This window comes from Oreochromis niloticus, linkage group LG15 (genome assembly GCF_001858045.2).
Source record: "Oreochromis niloticus isolate F11D_XX linkage group LG15, O_niloticus_UMD_NMBU, whole genome shotgun sequence".
Taxonomy (NCBI): Eukaryota; Metazoa; Chordata; class Actinopteri; order Cichliformes; family Cichlidae; genus Oreochromis; species Oreochromis niloticus.
This window is the reverse complement of record NC_031980.2, coordinates 9386260-9413874: the sequence shown is the minus strand read 5'-3', so window position 1 is coordinate 9413874 and position 27615 is coordinate 9386260. Positions and strand designations below refer to the sequence as shown.

Genomic DNA, 27615 nt, shown 5'->3' with positions numbered 1-27615 from the left:
CCCAAAATAAGGATTGGTCCCATCCAATGTCATGGCATGAAAATATGAGAGGCTGTCATCAATTCAATCAGACACTTGCGAAAATTGTAAACACTGAGTAAAAATCCTTCAATATTTTTATTGTATTTCTGACAGTGTACACACAAAACAATAATATACAAACACACACACACATACGCTGTCCTTCGGCTTATTAAAAAGGCTATGTCATGTTTTTGCTTGGTCAAAAACAACAACAACAACAACAAAAAACCAACAACCTGTTATTACTGTGCTGACTTCCTCATTTTGAAATGATTAGGGGTTTTTTTTGTTTTGTTTTGTTTTTTGTTTTTTACATCATTTCATCTTGGCTGATGATGGGCACTAACCTGATGAGCTCACATGAATGAAAGTAAAACTTTCTGTGAACGCAGCTGCTTCTCGCTGGGTGCGGTGGCGCGTGCCTGTAATCCAAGCTACCGGGAGGCTGAGGTTGGAGGATCGTTTGAGCTCAGGAGCTCTGAGCTGCAGCAGGCTATGTCGATCGGGTGTCCGCACTAAGTTCGGCATTGATATGGTGATCCTGGGGGAGCCCGGGACCACCAGGTCGTCTAAGGAGGGGTGCACCGGCCCAGGTCGGAGACGGAGCAGGTCAAAGCCCCCGTGTCGCTCAGTAGTGGGATCGCGCCTGTGAATAGATGCTGTAGCGCAGCCTGAGCAATACAGCGAGACCCAATCTTTATACACACCCTTATACCTGTCTCTACATCACACAGCAGCCTCATCAGTCCTTATTTATCTTTTTAATTGACGTCAAAAACACTCACAAACCTGCTGCTCTGCTTGTCCTGCACCACCTCAACTTGCAACTACATCCTCCACCCTAAACACTCCTGCCGCCCAGCAGGTGGAGACAAGCTCACTCACTCACTCACTCACTCAATCAATCATATATATATATATCAGTCTGGTATGGTGTCGACATAATGCCGCAATCTGGCAGTCATGCCTTCTTTTTGAGCAGTGGTTCCATGGTCTTTGAATCCAGTGATCTGAGTTCAAATCTCGGTGGGACCTGAGGTTTTTCATCGCTGATTGGAATGTGAAACATTAGCGCGTCTTCTCTGGCACACCAAAACTGTGCTATAATTGTGTGTTCAGTCACAGGTGTATGAAATCAAGCAGCAAACCTTGACCGCTCCCTTTACATACACTTGCCAATCACTATGTGGTACTAAAGAGCTGTCTGAAATTCAGTTGTACACCACACAAAGTTACAGAGTGGGGTGTCTGAGTGCTGAGGTGCGCTTGTGCGTAAAAGTCACAAACACTCCCCTGACTCACTAACTGCACAGCTGACTTCAAAGTCAGCACAGAAAGTGGGCGCCACCAGTATGTGTTTCCATGGCTCAACAGCTGCTATATGTGTTATGTGGAGTATAACGTTTGTGTCTTCCCAAGTATCTCAGTTTGTAACTTCCACAAGGCTGCCATGTTTACGTCAGGATGGCCGAGCGGTCTAAGGCGCTGCGTTCAGGTCGCAGTCTCCTCTGGAGGCGTGGGTTTGAATCCCACTTCTGACATTAAAGCCTTGTTCTTCTTGATACTGTGACAACATACACTTGAAATTTGGTTTAACCGCGAGGTTTCTCAGAACTTGCTTATGACAGTTGTGCACCGTTCATCCCTGAACTTTACTGGATTTTCCAATGATGTACACTGTAACAACATTCTACATAATTCTAATAAAATTCACTACAGGAAGCTGATTACTGCTGCACAACTAAATGTGTGCATCTTTGAATGTGCTCACATTGACACTGATGTGCTAAAAACCTGATTTTGTGAAGTCAAAACTTTCAGCAAGTTGAAACAATCTTTGGTATTTACTCCAATTATCCCAAAATAAGGATTGGTCCCATCCAATGTCATGGCATGAAAATATGAGAGGCTGTCATCAATTCAATCAGACACTTGCGAAAATTGTAAACACTGAGTAAAAATCCTTCAATATTTTTATTGTATTTCTGACAGTGTACACACAAAACAATAATATACAAACACACACACACATACGCTGTCCTTCGGCTTATTAAAAAGGCTATGTCATGTTTTTGCTTGGTCAAAAAAGAAAAACAACAACAAAAAACCAACAACCTGTTATTACTGTGCTGACTTCCTCATTTTGAAATGATTAGTTGTTGTTGTTTTGTTTTTTTTCTTTTCTTTTCTTTTTTTTTTTTTACATCATTTCATCTTGGTTGATGATGGGCACTAACCTGATGAGCTCACATGAATGAAAGTAAAACTTTCTGTGAACGCAGCTGCTTCTCGGCGGGTGCGGTGGCGCGTGCCTGTAATCCAAGCTACCGGGAGGCTGAGGTTGGAGGATCGTTTGAGCTCAGGAGCTCTGAGCTGCAGCAGGCTATGTCGATCGGGTGTCCGCACTAAGTTCGGCATTGATATGGTGATCCTGGGGAGCCCGGGACCACCAGGTCGTCTAAGGAGGGGTGCACCGGCCCAGGTCGGAGACGGAGCAGGTCAAAGCCCCCGTGTCGCTCAGTAGTGGGATCGCGCCTGTGAATAGATGCTGTAGCGCAGCCTGAGCAATACAGCGAGACCCAATCTTTATACACACCCTTATACCTGTCTCTACATCACACAGCAGCCTCATCAGTCCTTATTTATCTTTTTAATTGACGTCAAAAACACTCACAAACCTGCTGCTCTGCTTGTCCTGCACCACCTCAACTTGCAACTACATCCTCCACCCTAAACACTCCTGCCGCCCAGCAGGTGGAGACAAGCTCACTCACTCACTCACTCACTCAATCAATCATATATATATATATCAGTCTGGTATGGTGTCGACATAATGCCGCAATCTGGCAGTCATGCCTTCTTTTTGAGCAGTGGTTCCATGGTCTTTGAATCCAGTGATCTGAGTTGAAATCTCAGTGGGACCTGGTTTTTAGAGGTGAAACCACACTTCATGTCTTCTCTGGTTCACAGAAACAGTGCTACAGTTGTGTTTTCAGTCAAAACTGTATAAAATCAAGCAGCTAACCTTGACCTCTGCCTTTAGAAATGATTGTGAATTCCTATGTGCCACTAAAGAGCTTATACTTGTGCGTATAAGTCACAAACACTCTGCTCACTCACTGACTGAGCATGATCATCATTTTCGAGCTATAAATGGCATCAGCCTCTCCACAATTGACAGTATCCTTAAAAGAACCCATTGGCTGAATACTTTTGGCAGGTTGCCATGATCAGGCAGTTCACACACTCGCACGGGGGTTCCATGGTGTAATGGTTAGCACTCTGGACTCTGAATCCAGCGATCCGAGTTCAAATCTCGGTGGGACCTGAGGTTTTTCTCCGCTGATTGGAATGTGAAACATTAGCGCGTCTTCTCTGGCACACCAAAACTGTGCTATAATTGTGTTTTCAGTCACAGGTGTATAAAATCAAGCAGCAAACCTTGACCGCTCCCTTTACAAACACTTGTCAATCACTATGTGAGCTGTCTGAAATTCAGTTGTACACCACACAAAGTTACAGAGTGGGGTGTCTGAGTGCTGAGGTGCGCTTGTGCGTAAAAGTCACAAACACTCCCTGACTCACTAACTGCACAGCTGACTTCAAAGTCAGCACAGAAAGTGGGCGCCACCAGTATGTGTTTCCATGGCTCAACAGCTGCTATATGTGTTATGTGGACTATAACGTTTGTGTCTACCCAAGTATCTCAGTTTGTAACTTCCACAAGGCTGACTTGTTTACGTCAGGATGGCCGAGCGGTCTAAGGCGCTGCGTTCAGGTCGCAGTCTCCTCTGGAGGCGTGGGTTCGAATCCCACTTCTGACATCGAAGCTTCGCTCTTCTTGATATTGTGACAACATGCACTTGAAATTTGGTTTAACCGCGAGGTTTCTCAGAACTTGCTTATGACAGTTGTGCATCCCTGAACTTTACTGGATTTTCGAATGATGTACACTGTAACAACATTCTACATAATTCTAATAAAATTCACTACAGGAAGCTGATTACTGCTGCACAACTAAATGTGTGCATCTTTGAATGTGCTCACATTGACACTGATGTGCTAAAAACCTGATTTTGTGAAGTCAAAACTTTCAGCAAGTTGAAACAATCTTTGGTATTTACTCCAGTTATCCCAAAATAAGGATTGGTCCCATCCAATGTCATGGCATGAAAATATGAGAGGCTGTCATCAATTCAATCAGACACTTGCGAAAATTGTAAACACTGAGTAAAAATCCTTCAATATTTTTATTGTATTTCTGACAGTGTACACACAAAACAATAATATACAAACACACACACACATACGCTGTCCTTCGGCTTATTAAAAAGGCTATGTCATGTTTTTGCTTGGTCAAAAAACAACAACAACAACAACAAAAAACCAACAACCTGTTATTACTGTGCTGACTTCCTCATTTTGAAATGATTAGTTGTTGTTGTTTTGTTTTTTTTCTTTTCTTTTCTTTTTTTTTTTTACATCATTTCATCTTGGTTGATGATGGGCACTAACCTGATGAGCTCACATGAATGAAAGTAAAACTTTCTGTGAACGCAGCTGCTTCTCGCCGGGTGCGGTGGCGCGTGCCTGTAATCCAAGCTACCGGGAGGCTGAGGTTGGAGGATCGTTTGAGCTCAGGAGCTCTGAGCTGCAGCAGGCTATGTCGATCGGGTGTCCGCACTAAGTTCGGCATTGATATGGTGATCCTGGGGGAGCCCGGGACCACCAGGTCGTCTAAGGAGGGGTGCACCGGCCCAGGTCGGAGACGGAGCAGGTCAAAGCCCCCGTGTCGCTCAGTAGTGGGATCGCGCCTGTGAATAGATGCTGTAGCGCAGCCTGAGCAATACAGCGAGACCCAATCTTTATACACACCCTTATACCTGTCTCTACATCACACAGCAGCCTCATCAGTCCTTATTTATCTTTTTAATTGACGTCAAAAACACTCACAAACCTGCTGCTCTGCTTGTCCTGCACCACCTCAACTTGCAACTACATCCTCCACCCTAAACACTCCTGCCGCCCAGCAGGTGGAGACAAACTCACTCACTCACTCAATCAATCAATCAATCAATCAATCAATCATATATATATCAGTCTGGTATGGTGTCGACATAATGCCGCAATCTGCCAGTCATGCCTTCTTTTTGAGCAGTGGTTCCATGGTCTTTGAATCCAGTGATCTGAGTTCAAATCTCAGTGGGACCTGGTTTTTAGAGGTGAAACCACACTTCATGTCTTCTCTGGTTCACAGAAACAGTGCTACAGTTGTGTTTTCAGTCAAAACTGTATAAAATCAAGCAGCTAACCTTGACCTCTGCCTTTAGAAATGATTGTGAATTCCTATGTGCCACTAAAGAGCTTATACTTGTGCGTATAAGTCACAAACACTCTGCTCACTCACTGACTGAGCATGATCATCATTGTCGAGCTATAAATGGCATCAGCCTCTCCACAATTGACAGTATCCTTAAAAGAACCCATTGGCTGAATACTTTTGGCAGGTTGCCATGATCAGGCAGTTCACGCACTCGCACGGGGTTCCATGGTGTAATGGTTAGCACTCTGGACTCTGAATCCAGCGATCCGAGTTCAAATCTCGGTGGGACCTGAGGTTTTCTCCGCTGATTGGAATGTGAAACATTAGCGCGTCTTCTCTGGCACACCAAAACTGTGCTATAATTGTGTTTTCAGTCACAGGTGTATAAATCAAGCAGCAAACCTTGACCGCTCCCTTTACAAACACTTGTCAATCACTATGTGAGCTGTCTGAAATTCAGTTGTACACCACACAAAGTTACAGAGTGGGGTGTCTGAGTGCTGAGGTGCGCTTGTGCGTAAAGTCACAAACACTCCCCTGACTCACTAACTGCACAGCTGACTTCAAAGTCAGCACAGAAAGTGGGCGCCACCAGTATGTGTTTCCATGGCTCAACAGCTGCTATATGTGTTATGTGGACTATAACGTTTGTGTCTACCCAAGTATCTCAGTTTGTAACTTCCACAAGGCTGACTTGTTTACGTCAGGATGGCCGAGCGGTCTAAGGCGCTGCGTTCAGGTCGCAGTCTCCTCTGGAGGCGTGGGTTCGAATCCCACTTCTGACATTGAAGCTTCGCTCTTCTTGATATTGTGACAACATGCACTTGAAATTTGGTTTAACCGCGAGGTTTCTCAGAACTTGCTTATGACAGTTGTGCATCCCTGAACTTTACTGGATTTCCAATGATGTACACTGTAACAACATTCTACATAATTCTAATAAAATTCACTACAGGAAGCTGATTACTGCTGCACAACTAAATGTGTGCATCTTTGAATGTGCTCACATTGACACTGATGTGCTAAAAACCTGATTTTGTGAAGTCAAAACTTTCAGCAAGTTGAAACAATCTTTGTTATTTACTCCAATTATCCCAAAATAAGGATTGGTCCCATCCAATGTCATGGCATGAAAATATGAGAGGCTGTCATCGATTCAATCAGACACTTGCGAAAATTGTAAACACTGAGTAAAAATCCTTCAATATTTTATTGTATTTCTGACAGTGTACACACAAACAATAATATACAAACACACACACACATACGCTGTCCTTCGGCTTATTAAAAAGGCTATGTCATGTTTTTGCTTGGTCAAAAAAAACCACCACCAACAACAACAAAAAACCAACAACCTGTTATTACTGTGCTGACTTCCTCATTTTGAAATGATTAGGGGTTTTTTTGTTTTGTTTTGTTTTTTGTTTTTTACATCATTTCATCTTGGCTGATGATGGGCACTAACCTGATGAGCTCACATGAATGAAGTAAAACTTTCTGTGAACGCAGCTGCTTCTCGCCGGGTGCGGTGGCGCGTGCCTGTAATCCAAGCTACCGGGAGGCTGAGGTTGGAGGATCGTTTGAGCTCAGGAGCTCTGAGCTGCAGCAGGCTATGTCGATCGGGTGTCCGCACTAAGTTTGGCATTGATATGGTGATCCTGGGGGATCCCGGGACCACCAGGTCATCTAAGGAGGGGTGCACCGGCCCAGGTCGGAGACGGAGCAGGTCAAAGCCCCCGTGTCGCTCAGTAGTGGGATCGCGCCTGTGAATAGATGCTGTAGCGCAGCCTGAGCAATACAGCGAGACCCAATCTTTATACACACCCTTATACCTGTCTCTACATCACACAGCAGCCTCATCAGTCCTTATTTATCTTTTTAATTGACGTCAAAAACACTCACAAACCTGCTGCTCTGCTTGTCCTGCACCACCTCAACTTGCAACTACATCCTCCACCCTAAACACTCCTGCCGCCCAGCAGGTGGAGACAAGCTCACTCACTCACTCCCTCACTCACTCACTCAATCAATCATATATATATATATCAGTCTGGTATGGTGTCGACATAATGCCGCAATCTGGCAGTCATGCCTTCTTGTTGAGTAGTGGTTCCATGGTCTTTGAATCCAGTGATCTGAGTTCAAATCTCAGTGGGACCTGGTTTTTAGAGGTGAAACCACACTTCATGTCTTCTCTGGTTCACAGAAACTGTGCTACAGTTGTGTTTTCAGTTAAAACTGTATAAAATCAAGCAGCTAACCTTGACCTCTGCCTTTAGAAATGATTGTGAATTCCTATGTGCTACTAAAGAGCTTATACTTGTGCGTATAAGTCACAAACACTCTGCTCACTCACTGACTGAGCATGATCATCATTTTCGAGCTATAAATGGCATCAGCCTCTCCACAATTGACAGTATCCTTAAAAGAACCCATTGGCTGAATACTTTTTGGCATGTTGCCATGATCAGGCAGTTCACGCACTCGCACGGGGGTTCCATGGTGTAATGGTTAGCACTCTGGACTCTGAATCCAGCGATCCGAGTTCAAATCTCGGTGGGACCTGAGGTTTTTCTCCGCTGATTGGAATGTGAAACATTAGCGCGTCTTCTCTGGCACACCAAAACTGTGCTATAATTGTGTTTTCAGTCACAGGTGTATAAATCAAGCAGCAAACCTTGACCGCTCCTTTACAAACACTTGTCAATCACTATGTGAGCTGTCTGAAATTCAGTTGTACACCACGCAAAGTTACAGAGTGGGGTGTCTGAGTGCTGAGGTGCGCTTGTGCGTAAAAGTCACAAACACTCCCCTGACTCACTAACTGCACAGCTGACTTCAAAGTCAGCACAGAAAGTGTGCGCCACCAGTATGTGTTTCCATGGCTCAACAGCTGCTATATGTGTTATGTGCAGTATAACGTTTGTGTCTTCCCAAGTATCTCAGTTTGTAACTTCCACAAGGCTGACTTGTTTACGTCAGGATGGCCGAGCGGTCTAAGGCGCTGCGTTCAGGTCGCAGTCTCCTCTGGAGGCGTGGGTTCGAATCCCACTTCTGACATTGAAGCTTTGCTCTTCTTGATATTGTGACAACATACACTTGAAATTTGGTTTAACCACGAGGTTTGTCAGAACTTGCTTATGACAGTTGTGCACCGTTCATCCCTGAACTTTACTGGATTTTCCAATGATGTACACTGTAACAAAATTCTACATAATTCTAATAAAATTCACTACAGGAAGCTGATTACTGCTGCACAACTAAATGTGTGCATCTTTGAATGTGCTCACATTGACACTGATGTGCTAAAAACCTGATTTTGTGAAGTCAAAACTTTCAGCAAGTTGAAACAATCTTTGGTATTTACTCCAATTATCCAAAATAAGGATTGGTCCCATCCAATGTCATGGCATGAAATATGAGAGGCTGTCATCGATTCAATCAGACACTTGCGAAAATTGCAAACACTGAGTAAAATCCTTCAATATTTTATTGTATTTCTGACAGTGTACACACAAAACAATAATATACAAACACACACACACATACGCTGTCCTTCGGCTTATTAAAAAGGCTATGTCATGTTTTTGCTTGGTCAAAAAAAACAAAACAACAACAACAAAAAACCAACAACCTGTTATTACTGTGCTGACTTCCTCATTTTGAAATGATTAGGAGTTTTTTTGTTTTGTTTTGTTTTTGTTTTTTACATCATTTCATCTTGGCTGATGATGGGCACTAACCTGATGAGCTCACATGAATGAAGTAAAACTTTCTGTGAACGCAGCTGCTTCTCGCCGGGTGCGGTGGCGCGTGCCTGTAATCCAAGCTACCGGGAGGCTGAGGTTGGAGGATCGTTTGAGCTCAGGAGCTCTAAGCTGCAGCAGGCTATGTCGATCGGGTGTCCGCACTAAGTTCGGCATTGATATGGTGATCCTGGGGAGCCCGGCACCACCAGGTCGTCTAAGGAGGGGTGCACCGGCCCAGGTCGGAGACGGAGCAGGTCAAAGCCCCCGTGTCGCTCAGTAGTGGGATCGCGCCTGTGAATAGATGCTGTAGCGCAGCCTGAGCAATACAGCGAGACCCAATCTTATACACACCCTTATACCTGTCTCTACATCACACAGCAGCCTCATCAGTCCTTATTTATCTTTTAATTGACGTCAAAACACTCACAAACCTGCTGCTCTGCTTGTCCTGCACCACCTCAACTTGCAACTACATCCTCCACCCTAAACACTCCTGCCGCCCAGCAGGTGGAGACAAGCTCACTCACTCACTCACTCACTCACTCATATATATATCAGTCTGGTATGGTGTCGACATAATGCCGCAATCTGGCAGTCATGCCTTCTTTTTGAGCAGTGGTTCCATGGTCTTTGAATCCAGTGATCTGAGTTCAAATCTCAGTGGGACCTGGTTTTTAGAGGTGAAACCACACTTCATGTCTTCTCTGGTTCACAGAAACAGTGCTACAGTTGTGTTTTCAGTCAAAACTGTATAAAATCAAGCAGCTAACCTTGACCTCTGCCTTTAGAAATGATTGTGAATTCCTATGTGCTACTAAAGAGCTTATACTTGTGCGTATAAGCCCGTTCTCACTCCCGAGGCGTAACATCCCGACGTTTTGTCACGTCCCGCGGCGTTCCTGAGGAACGCGAAAGGTGACCTTCCACGTTGTTATGGTACGCGGCGGGTTCCAGCCCTGTATTGCAGCCCTAAACCTAACCTTATCCCTAAACCTAACCATAACCTTATTCCTAACCTTAACCAGCACTTTAATGACGTGAAATAGTGTTTTCCCAAGCGATTTTAAGGGAAAAAGCGAAGATGTGTACATTGAGTCCAAACGGTTCTCATGTGTCCGCAGTTTTCCGATGTCGTCACGTAGGAACGCGTTGGGTGGCCGAAAACGTAATATGTTGACGATTTGTCACCTAGCGTAAAATGTTACGCTTAGGGAGTGAGAACGTGTTGGTATAAGTCACAAACACTCTGCTCACTCACTGACTGAGCATGATCATCATTTTCGAGCTATAAATGGCATCAGCCTCTCCACAATTGACAGTATCCTTAAAAGAACCCATTGGCTGAATACTTTTGGCATGTTGCCATGATCAGGCAGTTCACGCACTCGCACGGGGTTCCATGGTGTAATGGTTAGCACTCTGGACTCTGAATCCAGCGATCCGAGTTCAAATCTCGGTGGGACCTGAGGTTTTTCTCCGCTGATTGGAATGTGAAACATTAGCGCGTCTTCTCTGGCACACCAAAACTGTGCTATAATTGTGTGTTCAGTCACAGGTGTATAAAATCAAGCAGCAAACCTTGACCGCTCCCTTTACAAACACTTGTCAATCACTATGTGAGCTGTCTGAAATTCAGGTGTACACCACGCAAAGTTACAGAGTGGGGTGTCTGAGTGCTGAGGTGCGCTTGTGCGTAAAAGTCACAAACACTCCCCTGACTCACTAACTGCACAGCTGACTTCAAAGTCAGCACAGAAAGTGTGCGCCACCAGTATGTGTTTCCATGGCTCAACAGCTGCTATATGTGTTATGTGCAGTATAACGTTTGTGTCTTCCCAAGTATCTCAGTTTGTAACTTCCACAAGGCTGACTTGTTTACGTCAGGATGGCCGAGCGGTCTAAGGCGCTGCGTTCAGGTCGCAGTCTCCTCTGGAGGCGTGGGTTCGAATCCCACTTCTGACATTGAAGCTTTGCTCTTCTTGATATTGTGACAACATACACTTGAAATTTGGTTTAACCACGAGGTTTGTCAGAACTTGCTTATGACAGTTGTGCACCGTTCATCCCTGAACTTTACTGGATTTTCCAATGATGTACACTGTAACAAAATTCTACATAATTCTAATAAAATTCACTACAGGAAGCTGATTACTGCTGCACAACTAAATGTGTGCATCTTTGAATGTGCTCACATTGACACTGATGTGCTAAAAACCTGATTTTGTGAAGTCAAAACTTTCAGCAAGTTGAAACAATCTTTGTTATTTACTCCAATTATCCCAAAATAAGGATTGGTCCCATCCAATGTCATGGCATGAAATATGAGAGGCTGTCATCGATTCAATCAGACACTTGCGAAAATTGTAAACACTGAGTAAAAATCCTTCAATATTTTTATTGTATTTCTGACAGTGTACACACAAAACAATAATATACAAACACACACACACATACGCTGTCCTTCGGCTTATTAAAAAGGCTATGTCATGTTTTTGCTTGGTCAAAAAAAACAAAACAACAACAACAAAAAACCAACAACCTGTTATTACTGTGCTGACTTCCTCATTTTGAAATGATTAGTTGTTGTTGTTTTTTTGTTTTTGTTTTTGTTTTTTTTTACATCATTTCATCTTGGTTGATGATGGGCACTAACCTGATGAGCGCACATGAATGAAAGTAAAACTTTCTGTGAACGCAGCTGCTTCTCGCCGGGTGCGGTGGCGCGTGCCTGTAATCCAAGCTACCGGGAGGCTGAGGTTGGAGGATCGTTTGAGCTCAGGAGCTCTGAGCTGCAGCAGGCTATGTCGATCGGGTGTCCGCACTAAGTTCGGCATTGATATGGTGATCCTGGGGGAGCCCGGGACCACCAGGTCGTCTAAGGAGGGGTGCACCGGCCCAGGTCGGAGACGGAGCAGGTCAAAGCCCCCGTGTCGCTCAGTAGTGGGATCACGCCTGTGATTAGACGCTGTAGCGCAGCCTGAGCAATACAGCGAGACCCAATCTTTATACACACCCTTATACCTGTCACTACATCACACAGCATCCTCATCAGCCCGTCTTTGTCTTTTTAATTAACGTTAAACACGCTCACAAACCTGCTGCTCTGCTTGTCCTGCACCACCTCCACCTGCAGGACAGCTGCAAATACATCCTCCATCCTAAACACTTCTGATGCCCAGCAGGTGGAGACAAACTCAAACTAGGAAATTCATTCAGGTAACCTTTGGGTTTAATATTTGCATCTTATGATCACAGCTTTGACTGTCATGTAAAAAGGTAATTTTTTTTTAGAAGTGAACTGTCCACAGCGGACAAGTCTGCACATTTAGACATTTACACAGTTACTGCGTGACTTCAGTACAGGCATGAGTCAGGATTTTGGGGTAAAGTAAATGTTTTCTTTCTTCTGCACATCAGCTGCGATAACAGTCTAAATAATTGCAACTCCCCCAAGAATGTAGAGATGACAGCTGCACAACTAAGAGCTCTATTTTTTTTTTTTTCAACTACTGTGCAAATCAGCTGTTTCATTCAAGAGTCAAAAGTGGGATAATAAGCCACACCCAGAATGGTGACTGTGACTTGAATGCAGCACCATAGCCCGCCCGGGCATCTTGACACCCCCTGCTATACAGTTTTGTAACTTTAATTATTCCAAACAGCCGCCTATGTAGTCTTAATTGTTCATATCATGCCCCACATCAGTTAAAAATGGTCATATAAACATGTAAATGGAATTATAGAAACTGTTGAAAATTGGAGCGACAAATATGACAATTACAAACATTGTCAAAGTAACAAGCATACTAACCTGATCAGACTTCAAAAAAAGACACAGGATGGCCAAGCGACCACAGGTGCTGTGTTTAGGCTGCAGTCTCTCCTGGAATTGTGCGTTCAAATCCCACTTCCTTCAGCCAGTTTACTGAATGAAGATGTTATGCGCAGTCTCAAATCACTTGTGCACCTGTGCTGGAGTCACATGTTAAATCTACCTACAGCACTTGCTGTACTCGTATCGAAGTTATGTTTAAATTCTGCTTTTACATTTAATCTTTACTGTGGGTACCAGCTTATGTTTCATGTTTTGGTTTCAAATCATCTGGAAGTGCCATTTTTTCACTGATTCTTTCATTCAAAGCATGTTTTAAGAGTATTATAGATTGTCTGCTGGGGGAAGGGTTAAAAGAAACACCAAGAATCCCATGGTCAAAAAAATGATTGGGGATGTGGCATCAAGTTAAGACTCACCTCAATGAAGTTGATTCACTCTCAGTATTCAATCCGATATGGGGAAACGACCAGTATCCCCCAGGAGAAGGTGAAGGGGGATTTGAAATATGGGGTGAAAAGGGGTTATACAAAAAATAGGAGATCTTTATAATCCGGATAATAAACACTTGTTGCCCTTTGATAAAATTGTTGTCAAGCATGACATAGCCCGCAGCCAGTTCTACAGACATTTACAACTGAGAGATTTTACTAGAACACAGCAAAACCAGTCCTTGTCCGTTCCTGGTGTATCAACACTCAAAGAAATGATAGTGAAAGATTGCCAGGGAAGGGACTGTGTTGCATTTTACTGGGATAATTTCTATATTTTTTAATAGATTTTTTATCTTATAATCAACAGTATATAAAACAATATATATATATCAGTCTGGTACAGTGTTGACATAATGCCGCAATCTGGCAGTCATACCTTCTTTTTGAGCAGTGGTTCCATGGTCTTTGAATCCTGTGATCTGAGTTCAAATCTCAGTGAGACCTGGTTTTTAGAGGTGAAACCACACTTCATATCTTCTCTGGTTCACAGAAACTGTGCTATAATTGTGTTTTCAGTCACAGGTGTATAAAATCAAGCAGCAAACCTTGACCGCTCCCTTTACAAACACTTGTCAATCACTATGTTGACTCACTAACTGCACAGCTCCAAACCTCTTCTGACTTCAAAGTCAGCACCAAAACAGGGCGCCATGACCTTCATGGTATTGATTTCCATGGCTGAACAGCAGCTATATGTTTTGTGAAGTATAATATTTATGTCTTCTAAAGTAAGTTGGAAGTGCAGACACCTGATCAGCATAGCCTGCTGTAGCTCAGAGCTCCTGAGCTCAAACAAACGTCCAACCTCAGCCTCCCGGCAACTTAGATTACAGGAACGCGCCACCACACCAGGCAAGATGCAGCCTCACTGAAAGAGGTTTTAACTATCAGTCAAGTGACATCATCAGGATAGTGCCCATCTTCAGCCAAGATGTAATCCTGTAAAAAACAAAAACAAAAACCAGATCATTTCAAAAGAAGGAATTCAGCACAGTTATAAGAAGTAATGGTGTTTTTGTTTTTGTGCACATAGTTCAAATCTCAGTGGGACCTGGTTTTTAGAGGTGAAACCACACTTCATGTCTTCTCTGGTTCACAGAAACAGTGCTACAGTTGTGTTTTCAGTCAAAACTGTATAAAATCAAGCAGCTAACCTTGACCTCTGCCTTTAGAAATGATTGTGAATTCCTATGTGCTACTAAAGAGCTTATACTTGTGCGTATAAGTCACAAACACTCTGCTCACTCACTGACTGAGCATGATCATCATTTTCGAGCTATAAATGGCATCAGCCTCTCCACAATTGACAGTATCCTTAAAAGAACCCATTGGCTGAATACTTTTTAGCAGGTTGCCATGATCAGGCAGTTCACGCACTCGCACGGGGGTTCCATGGTGTAATGGTTAGCACTCTGGACTCTGAATCCAGCGATCCGAGTTCAAATCTCGGTGGGACCTGAGGTTTTTCTCCGCTGATTGGAATGTGAAACATTAGCGCATCTTCTCTGGCACACCAAAACTGTGCTATAATTGTGTTTTCAGTCACAGGTGTATAAAATCAAGCAGCAAACCTTGACCGCTCCCTTTACAAACACTTGTCAATCACTATGTGAGCTGTCTGAAATTCAGTTGTACACCACGCAAAGTTACAGAGTGGGGTGTCTGAGTGCTGAGGTGCGCTTGTGCGTAAAAGTCACAAACACTCCCCTGACTCACTAACTGCACAGCTGACTTCAAAGTCAGCACAGAAAGTGGGCGCCACCAGTATGTGTTTCCATGGCTCAACAGCTGCTATATGTGTTATGTGCAGTATAACGTTTGTGTCTTCCCAAGTATCTCAGTTTGTAACTTCCACAAGGCTGCCTTGTTTACGTCAGGATGGCCGAGCGGTCTAAGGCGCTGCGTTCAGGTCGCAGTCTCCTCTGGAGGCGTGGGTTCGAATCCCACTTCTGACATTGAAGCTTTGCTCTTCTTGATATTGTGACAACATACACTTGAAATTTGGTTTAACCGCGAGGTTTCTCAGAACTTGCTTATGACAGTTGTGCACCGTTCATCCCTGAACTTTACTGGATTTTCCAATGATGTACACTGTAACAAAATTCTACATAATTCTAATAAAATTCACTACAGGAAGCTGATTACTGCTGCACAACTAAATGTGTGCATCTTTGAATGTGCTCACATTGACACTGATGTGCTAAAAACCTGATTTTGTGAAGTCAAAACTTTCAGCAAGTTGAAACAATTTTTGTTATTTACTCCAATTATCCCAAAATAAGGATTGGTCCCATCCAATGTCATGGCATGAAAATATGAGAGGCTGTCATCGATTCAATCAGACACTTGCGAAAATTGTAAACACTGAGTAAAAATCCTTCAATATTTTTATTGTATTTCTGACAGTGTACACACAAAACAATAATATACAAACACACACACACATACGCTGTCCTTCGGCTTATTAAAAAGGCTATGTCATGTTTTTGCTTGGTCAAAAAAAACAAAACAACAACAACAAAAAACCAACAACCTGTTATTACTGTGCTGACTTCCTCATTTTGAAATGATTAGGGGTTTTTTTGTTTTGTTTTGTTTTTTGTTTTTTACATCAGTTCATCTTGGCTGATGATGGGCACTAACCTGATGAGCTCACATGAATGAAAGTAAAACTTTCTGTGAACGCAGCTGCTTCTCGCCGGGTGCGGTGGCGCGTGCCTGTAATCCAAGCTACCGGGAGGCTGAGGTTGGAGGATCGTTTGAGCTCAGGAGCTCTGAGCTGCAGCAGGCTATGTCGATCGGGTGTCCGCACTAAGTTCGGCATTGATATGGTGATCCTGGGGGAGCCCGGCACCACCAGGTCGTCTAAGGAGGGGTGCACCGGCCCAGGTCGGAGACGGAGCAGGTCAAAGCCCCCGTGTCGCTCAGTAGTGGGATCGCGCCTGTGAATAGATGCTGTAGCGCAGCCTGAGCAATACAGCGAGACCCAATCTTTATACACACCCTTATACCTGTCTCTACATCACACAGCAGCCTCATCAGTCCTTATTTATCTTTTTAATTGACGTCAAAAACACTCACAAACCTGCTGCTCTGCTTGTCCTGCACCACCTCAACTTGCAACTACATCCTCCACCCTAAACACTCCTGCCGCCCAGCAGGTGGAGACAAGCTCACTCACTCACTCACTCACTCACTCATATATATATCAGTCTGGTATGGTGTCGACATAATGCCGCAATCTGGCAGTCATGCCTTCTTTTTGAGCAGTGGTTCCATGGTCTTTGAATCCAGTGATCTGAGTTCAAATCTCAGTGGGACCTGGTTTTTAGAGGTGAAACCACACTTCATGTCTTCTCTGGTTCACAGAAACAGTGCTACAGTTGTGTTTTCAGTCAAAACTGTATAAAATCAAGCAGCTAACCTTGACCTCTGCCTTTAGAAATGATTGTGAATTCCTATGTGCTACTAAAGAGCTTATACTTGTGCGTATAAGCCCGTTCTCACTCCCGAGGCGTAACATCCCGACGTTTTGTCACGTCCCGCGGCGTTCCTGAGGAACGCGAAAGGTGACCTTCCACGTTGTTATGGTACGCGGCGGGTTCCAGCCCTGTATTGCAGCCCTAAACCTAACCTTATCCCTAAACCTAACCATAACCTTATTCCTAACCTTAACCAGCACTTTAATGACGTGAAATAGTGTTTTCCCAAGCGATTTTAAGGGAAAAAGCGAAGATGTGTACATTGAGTCCAAACGGTTCTCATGTGTCCGCAGTTTTCCGATGTCGTCACGTAGGAACGCGTTGGGTGGCCGAAAACGTAATATGTTGACGATTTGTCACCTAGCGTAAAATGTTACGCTTAGGGAGTGAGAACGTGTTGGTATAAGTCACAAACACTCTGCTCACTCACTGACTGAGCATGATCATCATTTTCGAGCTATAAATGGCATCAGCCTCTCCACAATTGACAGTATCCTTAAAAGAACCCATTGGCTGAATACTTTTTGGCATGTTGCCATGATCAGGCAGTTCACGCACTCGCACGGGGGTTCCATGGTGTAATAGTTAGCACTCTGGACTCTGAATCCGGCGATCCGAGTTCAAATCTCGGTGGGACCTGAGGTTTTTCTCCGCTGATTGGAATGTGAAACATTAGCGCGTCTTCTCTGGCACACCAAAACTGTGCTATAATTGTGTTTTCAGTCACAGGTGTATGAAATCAAGCAGCACACCTTGACCGCTCCCTTTACAAACACTTGTCAATCACTATGTGAGCTGTCTGAAATTCAGTTGTACACCACGCAAAGTTACAGAGTGGGGTGTCTGAGTGCTGAGGTGCGCTTGTGCGTAAAAGTCACAAACACTCCCTGACTCACTAACTGCACAGCTGACTTCAAAGTCAGCACAGAAAGTGGGCGCCACCAGTATGTGTTTCCATGGCTCAACAGCTGCTATATGTGTTATGTGCAGTATAACGTTTGTGTCTTCCCAAGTATCTCAGTTTGTAACTTCCACAAGGCTGCCTTGTTTACGTCAGGATGGCCGAGCGGTCAGGTCGCAGTCTCCTCTGGAGGCGTGGGTTCGAATCCCACTTCTGACATTGAAGCTTTGCTCTTCTTGATATTGTGACAACATACACTTGAAATTTGGTTTAACCACGAGGTTTGTCAGAACTTGCTTATGACAGTTGTGCACCGTTCATCCCTGAACTTTACTGGATTTTCCAATGATGTACACTGTAACAAAATTCTACATAATTCTAATAAAATTCACTACAGGAAGCTGATTACTGCTGCACAACTAAATGTGTGCATCTTTGAATGTGCTCACATTGACACTGATGTGCTAAAAACCTGATTTTGTGAAGTCAAAACTTTCAGCAAGTTGAAACAATCTTTGTTATTTACTCCAATTATCCCAAAATAAGGATTGGTCCCATCCAATGTCATGGCATGAAAATATGAGAGGCTGTCATCGATTCAATCAGACACTTGCGAAAATTGTAAACACTGAGTAAAAATCCTTCAATATTTTTATTGTATTTCTGACAGTGTACACACAAAACAATAATACACAAACACACACACACATACGCTGTCCTTCGGCTTATTAAAAAGGCTATGTCATGTTTTTGCTTGGTCAAAAAAAACAAAACAACAACAACAAAAAACCAACAACCTGTTATTACTGTGCTGACTTCCTCATTTTGAAATGATTAGTTGTTGTTGTTTTTTTGTTTTTGTTTTTGTTTTGTTTTTACATCATTTCATCTTGGTTGATGATGGGCACTAACCTGATGAGCGCACATGAATGAAAGTAAAACTTTCTGTGAACGCAGCTGCTTCTCGCCGGGTGCGGTGGCGCGTGCCTGTAATCCAAGCTACCGGGAGGCTGAGGTTGGAGGATCGTTTGAGCTCAGGAGCTCTGAGCTGCAGCAGGCTATGTCGATCGGGTGTCCGCACTAAGTTCGGCATTGATATGGTGATCCTGGGGAGCCCGGGACCACCAGGTCGTCTAAGGAGGGGTGCACCGGCCCAGGTCGGAGACGGAGCAGGTCAAAGCCCCCGTGTCGCTCAGTAGTGGGATCACACCTGTGATCAGACGCTGTAGCGCAGCCTGAGCAATACAGCGAGACCCAATCTTTATACACACCCTTATAGCTGTCACTACATCACACAGCATCCTCATCAGCCCGTCTTTGTCTTTTTAATTAACGTTAAACACGCTCACAAACCTGCTGCTCTGCTTGTCCTGCACCACCTCCACCTGCAGGACAGCTGCAAATACATCCTCCATCCTAAACACTTCTAATGCCCAGCAGGTGGAGACAAACTCAAACTAGGAAATTCATTCAGGTAACCTTTGGGTTTAATATTTGCATCTTATGATCACAGCTTTGACTGTCATGTAAAAAGGTAATTTTTTTTTATAAGTGAACTGTCCACAGCGGACAAGTCTGCACATTTAGACATTTACACAGTTACTGCGTGACTTCAGTACAGGCATGAGTCAGGATTTTGGGGTAAAGTAAATGTTTTCTTTCTTCTGCACATCAGCTGCGATAACAGTCTAAATAATTGCAACTCCCCCAAGAATGCAGAGATGACAGCTGCACAACTAAGAGCTCTATTTTTTTTTTTTCAACTACTGTGCAAATCAGCTGTTTCATTCAAGAGTCAAAAGTGGGATAATAAGCCACACCCAGAATGGTGACTGTGACTTGAATGCAGCACCATAGCCCGCCCGGGCATCTTGACACCCCCTGCTATACAGTTTTGTAACTTTAATTATTCCAAACAGCCGCCTATGTAGTCTTAATTGTTCATATCATGCCCCACATCAGTTAAAAATGGTCATATAAACATGTAAATGGAATTATAGAAACTGTTGAAAATTGGAGCGACAAATATGACAATTACAAACATTGTCAAAGTAACAAGCATACTAACCTGATCAGACTTCAAAAAAGACACAGGATGGCCAAGCGACCACAGGTGCTGTGTTTAGGCTGCAGTCTCTCCTGGAATTGTGCGTTCAAATCCCACTTCCTTCAGCCAGTTTACTGAATGAAGATGTTATGCGCAGTCTCAAATCACTTGTGCACCTGTGCTGGAGTCACATGTTAAATCTACCTACAGCACTTGCTGTACTCGTATAGAAGTTATGTTTAAATTCTGCTTTTACATTTAATCTTTACTGTGGGTACCAGCTTATGTTTCATGTTTTGGTTTCAAATCATCTGGAAGTGCCATTTTTTCACTGATTCTTTCATTCAAAGCATGTTTTAAGAGTATTATAGATTGTCTGCTGGGGGAAGGGTTAAAAGAAACACCAAGAATCCATGGTCAAAAAAATGATTGGGGATGTGGCATCAAGTTAAGACTCACCTCAATGAAGTTGATTCACTCTCAGTATTCAATCCGATATGGGGAAACGACCAGTATCCCCAGGAGAAGGTGAAGGGGGATTTGAAATATGGGGTGAAAAGGGGTTATACAAAAAATAGGAGATCTTTATAATCCGGATAATAAACACTTGTTGCCCTTTGATAAAATTGTTGTCAAGCATGACATAGCCCGCAGCCAGTTCTACAGACATTTACAACTGAGAGACTTTACTAGAACACAGCAAAACCAGTCCTTGTCCGTTCCTGGTGTATCAACACTCAAAGAAATGATAGTGAAAGATTGCCAGGGAAGGGACTGTGTTGCATTTTACTGGGATAATTTCTATATTTTTTAGTAGATTTTTTATCTTATAATCAACAGTATATAAAACAATATATATATATCAGTCTGGTACGGTGTTGACATAATGCCGCAATCTGGCAGTCATACCTTCTTTTTGAGCAGTGGTTCCATGGTCTTTGAATCCAGTGATCTGAGTTCAAATCTCAGTGAGACCTGGTTTTTAGAGGTGAAACCACACTTCATATCTTCTCTGGTTCACAGAAACTGTGCTATAATTGTGTTTTCAGTCACAGGTGTATAAAATCAAGCAGCAAACCTTGACCGCTCCCTTTACAAACACTTGTCAATCACTATGTTGACTCACTAACTGCACAGCTCCAAACCTCTTCTGACTTCAAAGTCAGCACCAAAACAGGGCGCCATGACCTTCATGGTATTGATTTCCATGGCTGAACAGCAGCTATATGTTTTGTGAAGTATAATATTTATGTCTTCTAAAGTAAGTTGGAAGTGCAGACACCTGATCAGCATAGCCTGCTGTAGCTCAGAGCTCCTGAGCTCAAACAAACGTCCAACCTCAGCCTCCCGGCAACTTAGATTACAGGAACGCGCCACCACACCAGGCAAGATGCAACCTCACTGAAAGAGGTTTTAACTATCAGTCAAGTGACATCATCAGGATAGTGCCCATCTTCAGCCAAGATGTAATCCTGTAAAAAACAAAAACAAAAACCAGATCATTTCAAAAGAAGGAATTCAGCACGGTTATAAGAAGTAATGGTGTTTTTGTTTTTGTGCACATAGTTCAAATCTCAGTGGGACCTGGTTTTTAGAGGTGAAACCACACTTCATGTCTTCTCTGGTTCACAGAAACAGTGCTACAGTTGTGTTTTCAGTCAAAACTGTATAAAATCAAGCAGCTAACCTTGACCTCTGCCTTTAGAAATGATTGTGAATTCCTATGTGCTACTAAAGAGCTTATACTTGTGCGTATAAGTCACAAACACTCTGCTCACTCACTGACTGAGCATGATCATCATTTTCGAGCTATAAATGCATCAGCCTCTCCACAATTGACAGTATCCTTAAAAGAACCCATTGGCTGAATACTGTTTGGCAGGTTAGGTTGCCATGATCAGGCAGTTCACGCACTCGCACGGGGGTTCCATGGTGTAATGGTTAGCACTCTGGACTCTGAATCCAGCCGACTCCGAGTTCAAATCTTAGGTTCTCCGTGATTGGAATGTGAACATAGCGCGTCTTCTCTGGCACACCAAAACTGTGCTATAATGTGTTTCAGTCACAGGTGTATAAAATCAAGCAGCAAACCTTGACCGCTCCTTTACAAACACTTGTCAATCACTATGTGAGCTGTCTGAAATTCAGTTGTACACCACACAAAGTTACAGAGTGGGGTGTCTGAGTGCTGAGGTGCGCTTGTGCGTAAAAGTCACAAACACTCCCCTGACTCACTAACTGCACAGCTGACTTCAAAGTCAGCACAGAAAGTGGGCGCCACCAGTATGTGTTTCCATGGCTCAACAGCTGCTATATGTGTTATGTGGACTATAACGTTTGTGTCTACCCAAGTATCTCAGTTTGTAACTTCCACAAGGCTGACTTGTTTACGTCAGGATGGCCGAGCGGTCTAAGGCGCTGCGTTCAGGTCGCAGTCTCCTCTGGAGGCGTGGGTTCGAATCCCACTTCTGACATTGAAGCTTCGCTCTTCTTGATATTGTGACAACATGCACTTGAAATTTGGTTTAACCGCGAGGTTTCTCAGAACTTGCTTATGACAGTTGTGCATCCCTGAACTTTACTGGATTTTCGAATGATGTACACTGTAACAACATTCTACATAATTCTAATAAAATTCACTACAGGAAGCTGATTACTGCTGCACAACTAAATGTGTGCATCTTTGAATGTGCTCACATTGACACTGATGTGCTAAAAACCTGATTTTGTGAAGTCAAAACTTTCAGCAAGTTGAAACAATCTTTGGTATTTACTCCAGTTATCCCAAAATAAGGATTGGTCCCATCCAATGTCATGGCATGAAAATATGAGAGGCTGTCATCGATTCAATCAGACACTTGCGAAAATTGTAAACACTGAGTAAAAATCCTTCAATATTTTATTGTATTTCTGACAGTGTACACACAAAACAATAATATACAAACACACACACACATACGCTGTCCTTCGGCTTATTAAAAAGGCTATGTCATGTTTTTGCTTGGTCAAAAAACAACAACAACAACAACAAAAAACCAACAACCTGTTATTACTGTGCTGACTTCCTCATTTTGAAATGATTAGGGGTTTTTTTGTTTTGTTTTGTTTTTTGTTTTTTACATCATTTCATCTTGGCTGATGATGGGCACTAACCTGATGAGCTCACATGAATGAAAGTAAAACTTTCTGTGAACGCAGCTGCTTCTCGCCGGGTGCGGTGGCGCGTGCCTGTAATCCAAGCTACCGGGAGGCTGAGGTTGGAGGATCGTTTGAGCTCAGGAGCTCTGAGCTGCAGCAGGCTATGTCGATCGGGTGTCCGCACTAAGTTCGGCATTGATATGGTGATCCTGGGGGAGCCCGGGGCCACCAGGTCGTCTAAGGAGGGGTGCACCGGCCCAGGTCGGAGACGGAGCAGGTCAAAGCCCCCGTGTCGCTCAGTAGTGGATCGCGCCTGTGAATAGATGCTGTAGCGCAGCCTGAGCAATACAGCGAGACCCAATCTTTATACACACCCTTATACCTGTCTCTACATCACACAGCAGCCTCATCAGTCCTTATTTATCTTTTTAATTGACGTCAAAAACACTCACAAACCTGCTGCTCTGCTTGTCCTGCACCACCTCAACTTGCAACTACATCCTCCACCCTAAACACTCCTGCCGCCCAGCAGGTGGAGACAAACTCACTCACTCACTCACTCACTCACTCAATCAATCAATCAATCAATCAATCATATATATATCAGTCTGGTATGGTGTCGACATAATGCCGCAATCTGGCAGTCATGCCTTCTTTTTGAGCAGTGGTTCCATGGTCTTTGAATCCAGTGATCTGAGTTCAAATCTCAGTGGGACCTGGTTTTTAGAGGTGAAACCACACTTCATGTCTTCTCTGGTTCACAGAAACAGTGCTACAGTTGTGTTTTCAGTCAAAACTGTATAAATCAAGCAGCTAACCTTGACCTCTGCCTTTAGAAATGATTGTGAATTCCTATGTGCCACTAAAGAGCTTATACTTGTGCGTATAAGTCACAAACACTCTGCTCACTCACTGACTGAGCATGATCATCATTGTCGAGCTATAAATGGCATCAGCCTCTCCACAATTGACAGTATCCTTAAAAGAACCCATTGGCTGAATACTTTTTGGCAGGTTGCCATGATCAGGCAGTTCACGCACTCGCACGGGGGTTCCATGGTGTAATGGTTAGCACTCTGGACTCTGAATCCAGCGATCCGAGTTCAAATCTCGGTGGGACCTGAGGTTTTTCTCCGCTGATTGGAATGTGAAACATTAGCGCGTCTTCTCTGGCACACCAAAACTGTGCTATAATTGTGTTTTCAGTCACAGGTGTATAAAATCAAGCAGCAAACCTTGACCGCTCCCTTTACAAACACTTGTCAATCACTATGTGAGCTGTCTGAAATTCAGTTGTACACCACACAAAGTTACAGAGTGGGGTGTCTGAGTGCTGAGGTGCGCTTGTGCGTAAAAGTCACAAACACTCCCCTGACTCACTAACTGCACAGCTGACTTCAAAGTCAGCACAGAAAGTGGGCGCCACCAGTATGTGTTTCCATGGCTCAACAGCTGCTATATGTGTTATGTGGACTATAACGTTTGTGTCTACCCAAGTATCTCAGTTTGTAACTTCCACAAGGCTGACTTGTTTACGTCAGGATGGCCGAGCGGTCTAAGGCGCTGCGTTCAGGTCGCAGTCTCCTCTGGAGGCGTGGGTTCGAATCCCACTTCTGACATTGAAGCTTCGCTCTTCTTGATATTGTGACAACATGCACTTGAAATTTGGTTTAACCGCGAGGTTTCTCAGAACTTGCTTATGACAGTTGTGCATCCTGAACTTTACTGGATTTTCGAATGATGTACACTGTAACAACATTCTACATAATTCTAATAAAATTCACTACAGGAAGCTGATTACTGCTGCACAACTAAATGTGTGCATCTTTGAATGTGCTCACATTGACACTGATGTGCTAAAAACCTGATTTTGTGAAGTCAAAACTTTCAGCAAGTTGAAACAATCTTTGGTATTTACTCCAGTTATCCCAAAATAAGGATTGGTCCCATCCAATGTCATGGCATGAAAATATGAGAGGCTGTCATCAATTCAATCAGACACTTGCGAAAATTGTAAACACTGAGTAAAATCCTTCAATATTTTTATTGTATTTCTGACAGTGTACACACAAAACAATAATATACAAACACACACACACATACGCTGTCCTTCGGCTTATTAAAAAGGCTATGTCATGTTTTTGCTTGGTCAAAAAACAACAACAACAACAACAAAAAACAACAACCTTATTACTGTGCTGACTTCCTCATTTTGAAATGATTAGGGTTTTTTTTGTTTTGTTTTGTTTTTTGTTTTTTACATCATTTCATCTTGGCTGATGATGGGCACTAACCTGATGAGCTCACATGAATGAAAGTAAAACTTTCTGTGAACGCAGCTGCTTCTCGCCGGGTGCGGTGGCGCGTGCCTGTAATCCAAGCTACCGGGAGGCTGAGGTTGGAGGATCGTTTGAGCTCAGGAGCTCTGAGCTGCAGCAGGCTATGTCGATCGGGTGTCCGCACTAAGTTCGGCATTGATATGGTGATCCTGGGGGAGCCCGGGACCACCAGGTCGTCTAAGGAGGGTGCACCGGCCCAGGTCGGAGACGGAGCAGGTCAAAGCCCCCGTGTCGCTCAGTAGTGGGATGCGCCTGTGAATAGATGCTGTAGCGCAGCCTGAGCAATACAGCGAGACCCAATCTTTATACACACCCTTATACCTGTCTCTACATCACACAGCAGCCTCATCAGTCCTTATTTATCTTTTTAATTGACGTCAAAAACACTCACAAACCTGCTGCTCTGCTTGTCCTGCACCACCTCAACTTGCAACTACATCCTCCACCCTAAACACTCCTGCCGCCCAGCAGGTGGAGACAAACTCACTCACTCACTCAATCAATCAATCAATCAATCATATATATATCAGTCTGGTATGGTGTCGACATAATGCCGCAATCTGGCAGTCATGCCTTCTTTTTGAGCAGTGGTTCCATGGTCTTTGAATCCAGTGATCTGAGTTCAAATCTCAGTGGGACCTGGTTTTTAGAGGTGAAACCACACTTCATGTCTTCTCTGGTTCACAGAAACAGTGCTACAGTTGTGTTTTCAGTCAAAACTGTATAAAATCAAGCAGCTAACCTTGACCTCTGCCTTTAGAAATGATTGTGAATCCTATGTGCCACTAAAGAGCTTATACTTGTGCGTATAAGTCACAAACACTCTGCTCACTCACTGACTGAGCATGATCATCATTGTCGAGCTATAAATGGCATCAGCCTCTCCACAATTGACAGTATCCTTAAAAGAACCCATTGGCTGAATACTTTTTGGCAGGTTGCCATGATCAGGCAGTTCACGCACTCGCACGGGGTTCCATGGTGTAATGGTTAGCACTCTGGACTCTGAATCCAGCGATCCGAGTTCAAATCTCGGTGGGACCTGAGGTTTTTCTCCGCTGATTGGAATGTGAAACATTAGCGCGTCTTCTCTGGCACACCAAAACTGTGCTATAATTGTGTTTTCAGTCACAGGTGTATAAAATCAGCAGCAAACCTTGACCGCTCCCTTTACAAACACTTGTCAATCACTATGTGAGCTGGTCTGAAATTCAGTTGTACACCACACAAAGTTACAGAGTGGGGTGTCTGAGTGCTGAGGTGCGCTTGTGCGTAAAAGGCTATGTCATGTTTTTGCTTGGTCAAAAAAAAAACAACAACAAAAAACCAACAACCTGTTATTACTGTGCTGACTTCCTCATTTTGAAATGATTAGTTGTTGTTGTTTTGTTTTTTTCTTTTCTTTTTTTTTTTTTTTTTACATCATTTCATCTTGGTTGATGATGGGCACTAACCTGATGAGCTCACATGAATGAAAGTAAAACTTTCTGTGAACGCAGCTGCTTCTCGCCGGGTGCGGTGGCGCGTGCCTGTAATCCAAGCTACCGGAGGCTGAGGTTGGAGGATCGTTTGAGCTCGGAGCTCTGAGCTGCAGCAGGCTATGTCGATCGGGTGTCCGCACTAAGTTCGGCATTGATATGGTGATCCTGGGGGAGCCCGGGACCACCAGGTCGTCTAAGGAGGGGTGCACCGGCCCAGGTCGGAGACGGAGCAGGTCAAAGCCCCCGTGTCGCTCAGTAGTGGGATCGCGCCTGTGAATAGATGCTGTAGCGCAGCCTGAGCAATACAGCGAGACCCAATCTTTATACACACCCTTATACCTGTCTCTACATCACACAGCAGCCTCATCAGTCCTTATTTATCTTTTTAATTGACGTCAAAAACACTCACAAACCTGCTGCTCTGCTTGTCCTGCACCACCTCAACTTGCAACTACATCCTCCACCCTAAACACTCCTGCCGCCCAGCAGGTGGAGACAAACTCACTCACTCACAGGTCAATCAATCATCAATCAATCATATATATATCAGTCTGGTATGGTGTCGACATAATGCCGCAATCTGGCAGTCATGCCTTCTTTTTGAGCAGTGGTTCCATGGTCTTTGAATCCAGTGATCTGAGTTCAAATCTCAGTGGGACCTGGTTTTTAGAGGTGAAACCACACTTCATGTCTTCTCTGGTTCACAGAAACAGTGCTACAGTTGTGTTTTCAGTCAAAACTGTATAAAATCAAGCAGCTAACCTTGACCTTTAGAAATGATTGTGAATTCCTATGTGCCACTAAA

General features: G+C 43.8%; 16 non-coding genes across 16 annotated transcripts; all 16 read left to right on the top strand.

Moving 5' to 3' along the window:
- The first annotated feature begins 1482 nt into the window (after positions 1–1482).
- Positions 1483–1565, top strand: trnal-cag (transfer RNA leucine (anticodon CAG)). Its single transcript has one exon. It is a non-coding gene; the product is annotated as a tRNA-Leu (tRNA).
- Positions 1566–3280: 1715 nt separating this feature from the next.
- Positions 3281–3352, top strand: trnaq-cug (transfer RNA glutamine (anticodon CUG)). Its single transcript has one exon. It is a non-coding gene; the product is annotated as a tRNA-Gln (tRNA).
- Positions 3353–3765: 413 nt separating this feature from the next.
- Positions 3766–3848, top strand: trnal-cag (transfer RNA leucine (anticodon CAG)). Its single transcript has one exon. It is a non-coding gene; the product is annotated as a tRNA-Leu (tRNA).
- A 1718-nt stretch (positions 3849–5566) lies between these two features.
- trnaq-cug (transfer RNA glutamine (anticodon CUG)) lies at positions 5567–5638 on the top strand. Its single transcript has one exon. It is a non-coding gene; the product is annotated as a tRNA-Gln (tRNA).
- A 411-nt stretch (positions 5639–6049) lies between these two features.
- On the top strand, positions 6050–6132 carry trnal-cag (transfer RNA leucine (anticodon CAG)). The gene has a single exon. It is a non-coding gene; the product is annotated as a tRNA-Leu (tRNA).
- A 1708-nt stretch (positions 6133–7840) lies between these two features.
- Positions 7841–7912, top strand: trnaq-cug (transfer RNA glutamine (anticodon CUG)). The gene has a single exon. It is a non-coding gene; the product is annotated as a tRNA-Gln (tRNA).
- A 412-nt stretch (positions 7913–8324) lies between these two features.
- On the top strand, positions 8325–8407 carry trnal-cag (transfer RNA leucine (anticodon CAG)). Its single transcript has one exon. It is a non-coding gene; the product is annotated as a tRNA-Leu (tRNA).
- Positions 8408–10489: 2082 nt separating this feature from the next.
- Positions 10490–10561, top strand: trnaq-cug (transfer RNA glutamine (anticodon CUG)). Its single transcript has one exon. It is a non-coding gene; the product is annotated as a tRNA-Gln (tRNA).
- Positions 10562–10975: 414 nt separating this feature from the next.
- On the top strand, positions 10976–11058 carry trnal-cag (transfer RNA leucine (anticodon CAG)). Its single transcript has one exon. It is a non-coding gene; the product is annotated as a tRNA-Leu (tRNA).
- A 3750-nt stretch (positions 11059–14808) lies between these two features.
- On the top strand, positions 14809–14880 carry trnaq-cug (transfer RNA glutamine (anticodon CUG)). Its single transcript has one exon. It is a non-coding gene; the product is annotated as a tRNA-Gln (tRNA).
- A 414-nt stretch (positions 14881–15294) lies between these two features.
- On the top strand, positions 15295–15377 carry trnal-cag (transfer RNA leucine (anticodon CAG)). The gene has a single exon. It is a non-coding gene; the product is annotated as a tRNA-Leu (tRNA).
- Positions 15378–17471: 2094 nt separating this feature from the next.
- Positions 17472–17543, top strand: trnaq-cug (transfer RNA glutamine (anticodon CUG)). Its single transcript has one exon. It is a non-coding gene; the product is annotated as a tRNA-Gln (tRNA).
- Positions 17544–22243: 4700 nt separating this feature from the next.
- Positions 22244–22326, top strand: trnal-cag (transfer RNA leucine (anticodon CAG)). Its single transcript has one exon. It is a non-coding gene; the product is annotated as a tRNA-Leu (tRNA).
- Positions 22327–24040: 1714 nt separating this feature from the next.
- On the top strand, positions 24041–24112 carry trnaq-cug (transfer RNA glutamine (anticodon CUG)). Its single transcript has one exon. It is a non-coding gene; the product is annotated as a tRNA-Gln (tRNA).
- Positions 24113–24526: 414 nt separating this feature from the next.
- Positions 24527–24609, top strand: trnal-cag (transfer RNA leucine (anticodon CAG)). Its single transcript has one exon. It is a non-coding gene; the product is annotated as a tRNA-Leu (tRNA).
- Positions 24610–26301: 1692 nt separating this feature from the next.
- On the top strand, positions 26302–26373 carry trnaq-cug (transfer RNA glutamine (anticodon CUG)). Its single transcript has one exon. It is a non-coding gene; the product is annotated as a tRNA-Gln (tRNA).
- The last annotated feature ends 1242 nt before the right edge of the window (positions 26374–27615 follow it).